The sequence below is a fragment of the Peromyscus eremicus genome, chromosome 1 (assembly GCF_949786415.1).
Source record: "Peromyscus eremicus chromosome 1, PerEre_H2_v1, whole genome shotgun sequence".
NCBI classification, from domain to species: Eukaryota; Metazoa; Chordata; class Mammalia; order Rodentia; family Cricetidae; genus Peromyscus; species Peromyscus eremicus.
In genome coordinates, this window is record NC_081416.1 from 180,085,711 (window position 1) to 180,096,100 (window position 10,390).

Below are 10,390 nucleotides of genomic sequence, written 5' to 3' on the forward strand. Positions count from 1 at the left end.
TCAGCAGTTGAAGAGCACAGAATAAGGATCCTTAGGATCCCTAAAGATCAACAGGAAGGGGGAAATGGTGGGGAAGCCTGCAGTCAAAGCTTCACCTACATGCCTCAACCAGATGCGAGAGTCCATTAAAAAAGTGTGAAAGATTACATAAATAAAATTTAGGAGGTACAAGCCAACAAATGTGACCACCAGCATGAAGATGGTGTGGGCTGCTCTAGTCTCAGCATGGCCTCGGTGGTTCTGATTGGCAGCGAGGATGTGCTGTGTTCGCTGGTGGTGTCTATGGAGGAGAAGAACCATGGAGACACTGGTCCAGACCATGATGCTGATGAATGTGGCATCATGGGAAAAATGCAAGATGACAAGGCCTACACTGAATCCAGATGTGGAGCAGACCCACTCGCTTATACTGTTAGTGTCATTGCCTGTGCTCTGTGGATCAGTGACTTTCATTGGAATGTAGACATTATTTAAGACACAGAACCACCAACAACTGTAACAAGAATAACTCAGGACATCAGGGGTTCTTCCTCCGAGCATCAGCCTACCCCAGTGACCAGGAACAAGAGTGATAAACTGATGGATGTTCAGGACACAGGTGGAGCACATGTTTGTGCTTCGAGCCACCAGGTGAATGAAGAACACAATCTTGCATCGCAGGTTACTTGGAGGACTCCGGGAAACAAAAACCATAATGTTGCTTGGAAATGCAGTGACAAGGAGAATGAATACATTGGCCAAAGCCAAGTTGGTAATAATGACCTGTGTGGGCCTCAGTCGAGAGCCAGTAAAGATGGGAGAGAAATTATGGACAAACAGAAAAATGTTGCCAAGAGTCCCAATCCGACCTGGGAAAGCAAGAGCATCTGGAGAGCCAATTCATCAGTGGTTTTTGAGCTTTACTCTGAGAGGTCATTGAGAGGACTTCTGTGCAGGCTGGTGTGATGTCCAGGAGGAACACTGCAATCTTCAAGACACTTCTCAATGGTCTGAGCATAATGAAAGATTTGAGTCTTACCGCTCTATGAAGGGAGACACTGTTGTATCACAGTATAGGAGCTTGTCCTGGAGAACACTGCATAGACAACTCAGACTATTATTTTGTACTTCATGTACTTTCCCTCACCTCATGATGGAAGTATATTAGTGATACAACCGTATCATTCTTGGTCAACATGACACCCATTGTAACACAGTATGGCATAAAAACATATGAATATTGAACATTGGAACACATTTTTTTTATCTTTTGAATACAACATTTTCCCTCAATGATAAAAAGTGTTAAGAAATACAAATTGAAGGTGGGAGAGATGGATGTTCAGAAGACTCATGTTCAAATCCAGCACCCACATGGTCCTTATCATCCACCTGTAACATCAGTTCTCTAAAATGAATGCCCTCTCATGGCATTTCTGGCACTGCACAAATGAGGTGCCAGACATACAGTTAAAACACTATAAGCATTAAGTAAAATTACTATATCTTAAATGGATAAGAATACAAATTTATAATTCGTAAAATCATGTAAGAAAAGTAAGTAGCAAAACAAGAACCAACCAGCTTTAGACAAAATTTTACACAAATCATCAAAGTGATAGAAGAGAAAATATTTTAAAAAATGACCCAGTTTTCTGATTACAAATATGAACCTCAGTTTAGACTTGTATATCTTTATATACATAAGCAACCTCAAAAGTTCTACAAGAGAACTCCTCTGGCAGATAAACACCTTATCTGGATACAAGACTAACTCCAAAAGTCAGTAGCCCTCCTACATGTAAATGACAAATGGGTTGAGAGAAAAGCAAGGAAACAACACCCTTCACAACAGCCACAAGTAATATAAAATATCTTATTGCTGTTCTAACCAAGCAAGTGAAAGACCTGTATGAGGAGAATTTCAAGTGTTTGAAGAAAGAAATTGGAGAAGATATCAGAAGATGGAAATATCTCACATGCTCATGAATTGGTAGGATTAACATAATAAAAATGGCCATCCTACCAAAAACAATGTACAGATTAAATGCAATCGCCATTAAAATCCCAACACAATCCATCACAGACCTTGAAAGAACAAAAAAATGGGAAGCAATCAGTAAACCCCTTGAAAACCAAGAGAAAGCAATTAAACAAGTGAGGGAAACAGCTCAAGATTTCAAAACTGAAATGGAGACAATAAAGAAGACACAAACTGAGGGAATGCTGGAAGTGGAAAATCTGAGTAAATGAACAGAAACTAAAGATGCAAGTATAAGCAACAGAACGCAAGAGATTAAATTGCGGATCTCTGGTGTTGAAGATACAGTAGAGGAAATAGATTCATCAGTTAAAGAAAACACTATAGCCAACAAAGTCATGACCCAAAATGTCCAGGAAATTGGGGACACCATGAAGGACCAAACCTAAGAATAATAGGGATAGAAGAAGAAGAATATCAACTCAAAGGCACAGAAAATATATTCAAAAAAACTATAGAAGAAAACTTTTCCAATCTTGCTGTGGGATGGTCTGTATGTCAAGTGTGTTGCTGATTGGTCAATAAATAAATCACTGATTGGCCAGTGGCTAGGCAGGATGTATAGGCGGGACAAAGAGGAGAATAAAGCTGGGAAGAGGAAGGCTGACTCAGAGACACTGACAGCCGCCACGATGACAAACAGCATGTGAAGATGCCGGTAAGCCACGAGCCACGTGGCAACGTATAGATTTATAGAAATGGGTTAATTTAAGATATAAGAACAGTTAACAAGAAGCCTGCCAATGCCATATAGTTTGTAACCAATATAAGTCTCTGTGTTTACTTGGTTGGGTCTGAGCGGCTGTGGGACTGGCAGGTAAGAGAGATTTGCCCTGACTGTGGGCCAGGCAGGAAAACTCTAGCTACACAACCTAAAGAAAGAAATGCCTATAAAAATACAAGAAGGTTACAGAACACCAAATAGACTGGATCCAAAAAAGTACCCTTGTCACATAGTAATCAAACCACTAAACATACAAAATAAAGAAAAAAATATTAAGAGTTGCAAAGGAAAAAGATAAGTAACATATAAAGGCAGACCCATAAGAATAACACCTGACTTCTCAATGGAGACTCTAAGAGCCAGAAGGTCCTGGACAGATGTCATACAGATACTAAGAGACCATGGATGCCAACCTAGACTATTATACCTAGCAAAACCCTCTATCAACATAGACGGAGTAAACAAAGTATTCCATGATAAAACCAGATTTAAACAATATCTCTCCACAAATCCAGCCCTACAGAAATCACTTGAAGGAAAAATCCAACCTAAGGAAGTTAGATACATCCATGAAAACACAGGCAGTAGATAGTCCCACACCAACAAATGACAAAGAAGGGAAACATATAACACTACCACCAAAAGAAATTGGAATTAACAAACACTGGTCATTAATATCCATTATTATCAATGGTCTCAAATCACCTATAAAAAGACACAGGCTAACAGAATAGATACAAAAACAAGATTCATCCTGTATCTGCTGCATACAAGAAACACACCTCAACTTCAAAGCAGACACTACTTCAGAACAAAAGGCTGGGAATAGACTTTCCAATCGAATGGATTTAAGAAGCAAGCTGGTGTAGCTATCCTAATATCTAATAAAATAGACTTCTAACTAAAATCAATTGAAAGAGATCAGGAAGGACATTACATATTTATCACAGCGAAAATCTGACAAGATGAAGTCTCAATTCTGAATATTTATGCCCCAAATAAAAGGGCACCTACATTTGTAAAAGAAACATTACTAAAGCTTAAATAGCAATCAAACTCCATACACTAGTAGTGGGAGATTTCAACACCCCACTCTCACCAATGGACAGGTGTGCCAGACAGAAACTTAACAGAGAAATAAGGGAACTAAAGACATTATGACTACAAAGGACTTACTAGATATCTACAGAATATTTCACCCTAACACAAAAGAATATACCTTCTTTTCAGCACCCTATGGAACCTTCTCCAAAATCAACCACATGCATGGTCACAAAGCAAATGTCAACAGATACAAAAAAAAAAAAACCAAAAAACTGAAATAACCTCCTGTATCTTATCGGACCACCATGGCTTAAAGTTAGATTTCAACAACAACAAAAATTACAGGAAGCCTACAATCTCATGGAAACTAAATAATGCCAAATTGAATCACCAACGGGTCAAGGAAGAAATAAAGAAATTGAGGATTTCCTAGAATTCAATGAAAACGAATGTACAACATATCCAAACTTATGGGACACCATGAAAGGAGTGCTAAGAGGAAAATTCATAGCTCTAAATGCCCACATAAAGAAGTTGGAGAAATCTCACACTAGTGATTTAACAGCACAACTGAAAGCTCTAGAAAAAGAAGAAGCAAACTCACCGAGGAGAAACAGAGGCCAGGAAATAATCAAATTGAGGGCTGAAATCAATAAAATAGAAACAAAGAGAACAATACAAAGGATCAATGAAACAGAGTTGGTTCTTTGAGAAAATCAACAAGACAGATAAGACCTTATCCTAATTAACCCGAGAGAGAGAGAGAGAGAGAGAGAGAGAGAGAGAGAGAGAGAGAGAGAGAGAGAGAGAGAGAGAATCCAAATTAACAAAATCAGAAATGAAAATGGAGACATAACAACAGACAATGAGGAAATCCAGAGAATCATCAGGTCATACTTCAGCACATTTATTTTCATTGATCTCTAAGAAGTCTTTAATTTCTTTCAAGCTGAGAATTGGCAACATGGGATTGGGTAGAAAGGGCAAGGTGATTTTTTGAAACTATTGGTCTAGACTTTGAGTGCGAAACCACAACCCCCTGAACAGGATTATCTGGACTGCTCAGCAGGATTATCTAGATATCTCCAAGGGCCATAAACCACAGACAGGATCTTGTTAAGCTTTCCTTTCCTGTATAAATAGCAGACAGGTTGTATGCAGGAGTATCTGGATCCTGTTAAGCTTTCCTGTATAAACAGCAGACAGGATGTCTGCAGGAGGATACTGCTCTGTATCCGTTCCAGTTATCATGGCATATTCCTGAGCCTGTAAAGTTAAGTCTAGGCCTTCACAGTGGGGGATGGTGGTAGTCCAACCTGTCTGCAGTAGGTCTGCCAGCTGACTGGCCTGAAACTGGGACCTGGTGCTGGCAGGCTCTGTCTCAGGGAACAGTTGCAGTCTTGGAGGGTGGGTGGGATTTGGGGGAGGTGGGGCTTTTGGGTTACAGGGTCTGGTGGGGAATGGTGGTAGTCTGACCTGTCTGTAGACTGGCCTGAAACTGGGACTGCAATGGGTGGTGGTGTTGGGGTGCAGGGTTGTGCCTCTGGGCCCAAAGTCTGGGGGCTAAGGTGTTCAGGTATGAGGATAAAGACTCACCTCTTAGTCCAATCAGTTGCTGGCAGGCTCTGTTTCTTAGTCCAATATGGCGCTGTCGGGCTCTGTCTCAGGGAACAGTTACAGTCTCCAAGACAGGTGTTACCTTTTAAGATGTAGTACTTGTAGAATTCCAAGAAATTACCTGATCTCTGGGAAGGCACTATCTTTTAAGAACTACAGTTCCCAGAATTCCAGGATATTACCTGGTCTATGGACAGGGATAATTTTGAAGAACTACAATTCCCAGAATTCCAGGAAGTTTCCTGTTTTCTGGGCAGGCACTCTCATTTAAGAACTATTTTAATTAATGAATCAACCTATTGATAAATTAAGTTTTTGTATGTCAATTGACATTACAGGTAGATACTTTGTCTCTTATGTCAGGGAGTTTTCTATTGTCTCAACCTAGCAGCTGTTATAGGGACAGGAAGGATGCCTTCCATAGCTGCTCTCAGCTGAACTGAACACAGCTTGTCAGAGTCCAAGTTTAGTAGCTTGTTATTTGTAGGTGGTATTTGAATGGTGATTGTCAGCCACATGGAAATCTGTGGAGATACAGGCTGGTAAGAAATTAAAATTCAGAAGGTTTCGATAAAATCTTACATTTAGAACCTTTTTGTTTGATGTGTTGACAGGTGAGTCCAAGTCTTCTGACTTTGATTTCTTGAAGGTTATATGAATTTTAGTTTGCCAACAGAGGTAAACGTTTTCGATGGCTCAGCATTGCCATTGTATTGAAATCCACACTGTAGAAAAGGCAGTGAGTGGGCCATAGTAAAATAGCTGGAAGAGATTTACAACTTTGGGTCATAGCAGGGCCTATGGCTTTGGGTGAAAAAGCATGAACATTTTTTCCTATGTTCAGAGAATCCAATATAGATTGGACAGAGAAGTCTTGAGTCCAATGAGAAATACTTTTAAATCTATATCTAGAGAACGCTTAAAGGAAACTGAAAATCTTGAGCTTTTGACTAAACAATAAATAGTCAGTGCTCTACCAACTTATCAGAACTCGGCTGACCAATGTAAAAACTCTTGACTTTAGAGTCTTAGTACAATAATAGTACAGCAAGAGAAATCAGAAATATTTTTAATTACCTTAGGCGGTTTTTATGTCTTTATACATTGTATCCATCTAAGTACCTTATAAACAGCATTTTTTTTAGATTCTCACAATCCAGGATTGATGTCTTTAGGCCTCTGTAGTTTGTATTCATATAACTTAATAACTTGCAATTAACAACTTGTATTTATATATTTAAATATTTAAATACTTAAGTTGCCCTTTTATCACAATTTTAGTTTTCACATCTTCAGACTTTTATAGCTTGAATTCATATGTCTTAATATACCTTCTTAGACTCTAAGACATTTGCTTAGATCTTTAAAAATTAAGGTTCAAACTTTATACCCTTTTTATAGATTTTTAACCAAATCTAATAAAATGAAGTTTTAAAGTTGGAGGTGTGGAATATTTACATAAACAAAGTTTAATTTCTTGACAGTTCCATTTTTTGGTCTTTTTTAAAGATATATTTTATTTTTTTATTATGTATAAATTGGTCTTTTATTATAATTTATACGGTTTTCTCCATGTATGCCTGCAGGCCAGAAGAGGGCACCAGATCTCATTACAGATGGTTGTGAGCCACCATGTCGGTGTTGGGAATTGAACTCATGCTCTCAGGAAGAACAGCTAGTACTCCTAACTGCTGAGCCATCTCTCCAGACCTCATTTTTGGTCTTTACGTCAGGAGTCTCAGTCTGACACAAGACAGAAAGAGGCTTTAAACCATGCTTGAATCTAGGGAAGGAGAGAGCGAGACCCCAACTCTAGAAACACTTTTAGTAAGACAGAACAGCAGCAAAATAATATCTTTAATGATATCTATATCAAAAGGATATATAAACTTTTGTGAACCCAAATCTAGTGGCCAGAGGTCTCGGAGGTATTTTTTTGAGGTCCGACCAAAAGTAGTTAGCCCTGTGGTGCTTGAAAGGCAATAAGGGTGACAGAGATAAAACATTAACCCACCTTTGTCTCCATAACATATTTCAATGACACTTATGAACATATCAGAATGCACTAACAGACAAATAGACCAACTTTTAATGACTCAGCTTTCAAATGAAACCTTCTCCTGAGAGGGTTATTTCCCTATGAATTTTTAACCTTCCCTGATGGGCATCCTATTGATTCTGAAATAAAAGAGAAGAGTTAGTAGAATAATAGAAAAGGGAATTTCAATGGGTCTTTAAGGCTTTGTAGTCAGGATTGTAGTATCTGGGAGACTGTGAAAGGCAGCACTGTGGAAGTGTTGGTTGGGGAGGCTGGACAGCGGACCCCAACCCTGGCCTCCCTCACATGCCCCTGCCATCCAGAGCCTGCTGCCCTGAAGGCCCCTAGCAGATAGCAAGGGGTAAACATGATGACATTTCTATGATATCTTTCTATAACAAGTATTTACCTCACTTTCCTGAAGTAAATTTTAGGTCTACCAGCTGAAAACTATGTCACAATACTTATAAACCATTTGCCACATCTGTATGGAGATAAAATATGTTCAATATATGTGGAGAATAGCTGTGAGACTGAGTCTTCCTTATGACAGCTTGACCTGGAGCTACATGATAGATTTTATGACAATCCTCTTGCCTCAGCCTCCCTAGTGCTGAGATTACATAGTGAGCCAAAATACCTTCATAGTGAAAAAGCATTTTCAACCCTTGATTACCTAATATTTTATAATCACAGTGAAGCTGTCTTGTGTGTTTGTCCCATGGACTGTGGTTCTCAGGAGCTGAAGAACACAGAACAAAGATCCTGTTGATCCCTAAAGATCAAAAGTAAGGGAGAAATGGGTGGAAGCTTGCAGACAAAACCTCCCTGTCAGGCCTCAACCAGAGATGAGAGTTCACTTAAGAAATGTGAAGAGAATTACAAATACAGTCTGCAAGATAACGCTTACAAATGTGACCGCACATCAGGATGGTTTCAGTGGGTGTGATTTGGTTCTCACTTAAGGTGTGAATTGGTTCTCACTCGAGGTGTGAAGTGCCACACTCTCTGGTCATTTCTGTGCAGGAGAAGCACCATGGCGACACTGGTCTAGACTGATGCTGACAAAGTGGAGTCATGGGCAAACCATGGAAGACCACGTCTCCAATAAAACTAGATAGGAGCAGATACTTGCTTTGAGAGTCAGTGTCATTGAGTTGGGCTGTGGACAGGTGACTTTCACTGGAATGAAATATCATTTAAGACACTGAGGAGCCATTGAATGTCACAGGAAAATCTCAGAACAACCTGAAGGTTTGAAACGTGAGGACTTCAATTGGACAGTTTGACTCATATGGTTTAAGGGGGGAAATTATTCCTTCAAGTGTTTAGCTGGGCCCCACCTCTCTCTTTGTAGACCCTGCCATCAGAAAACCCTTTAGTGGCTCATGCCCAAGAGCCACTAAAGACAGTGCCTACAAGATATTTTTCATCAAGTTGTCCAGTGACCACTACATGGGTACCCTTGCACAAGTGTCTGCACGCGTGCGCGCCCCCCCCCCCCACACACATATAGACAAACCCACATACATGTCACTCAAATTCTAAAATGCTCTTATAGTAAAAACTCAGAGCCAGATATTGGGATAAATGCTGATAGATCAGAGAGACAAAGGAACAAGCTACTGCCACATCTCACCTCACCAACTTCATGAATCCTCTGATTGTCTCTGAGTCCTCAGCCAAAAGGGACTTTTCAGATGAAAAAACTTTAGTTCCTATCTCCTCATGCCTTATATACCTTTCTCCGCCCAGCCATATCACTTCCTTCCTAGTGCTTGGATTATAGGCCTGTGACTCTCAAGTGCTGGGATTAAAGGTGTATGCCATCACTGCCTGGCTTCTATGTTTAATCTAGTGGCTTGTTCTGTTCTCTGATCTTCAGGCAAATTTTACTAGGGTACACAATATATCACCACACATATATACACACACAGTCAATAAATAAAGTACTAAAGATTTGAAAGGCATGAGCAGTAGAGAGTCTGAAGAATATTTCTTTAGGTGGTAAGGCTGGTTGATGATAATGAAGGAAAAATTAGACTGTAGGACACAATCATCAAAGTTGACCAAGATGGTGGCCATCAGGCATGTTTGTCTTCTAAAATCTCCAAGGAGTATACTAATGATTATTTGAAAACAGGTTTCACAACAAGTGTAGGATGCTGGGACATCTGAATCATAACTTCAATAGCAATTCCAAAGAAGGATGTGTTGTCTACAGTAATCTTGGGGGACTGAATCAGTTTGGTGATGTCTCCCTCACAAATCATGAGAGGACATGCAGCAGCAGAGAGTGGGAACCACAGATGAAGAGGGAGAAGCAAAGGAGTCTGCAGGATGCTTTCAGTAATATTTTATTCTTAAAATTATATTTACTTATTTAATGTGTATATTTGGGTGATTTCCTTAACATCACTAGTTTATAAAAGGGAATTGGAGGTTCCTTTTGGAGTTCTTAGTATTGTTCACAAGAGGATTTAAAAATACTTCAAATAGAGGCTGAAGGATGAGTTGATTCAAGTTGAAAAGTAAAGTCACGCTGTAAATCTGAGAGGCTTCTCACAGGAGAGGAATAGACATGTCATGGAGAGGAGCCATGAACTCCAGGTAAGCCAGCATGGAATCCAGTCACACAATGGAAGACAACTGCCTAGTGAGGGTTGAGTGGGTGGGGAAAGACAATCTCAGGGCAAGATTGCTTAGAGCAGAGATAGGGAGAAAAGTGATTCAGAAGAGCTTGGCTGTGCTCTTGTAAAAGCCTGTGCTAGGCAGGGCATCTGGAAAAGTAGAGGATTTCATCAGGGGATAATTTTTCCAACTTCCCTTTTGTATGGCTTATGGTGAGCCCAACTTCGTAAGATGGCACTTCTTTCTTGAGTCAGAATATCTCAGGAAGGTGATGGACCCATGTAATCTTAATACTGAATTAGGCCAGAGAGTCTAT

General features: G+C 39.7%; 1 pseudogene; it reads right to left on the reverse strand.

Moving 5' to 3' along the window:
* On the reverse strand, nucleotides 1-9,726 carry LOC131902610 (vomeronasal type-1 receptor 4-like; annotated as a pseudogene).
* Between the last annotated feature and the right edge of the window lie 664 nt (nucleotides 9,727-10,390).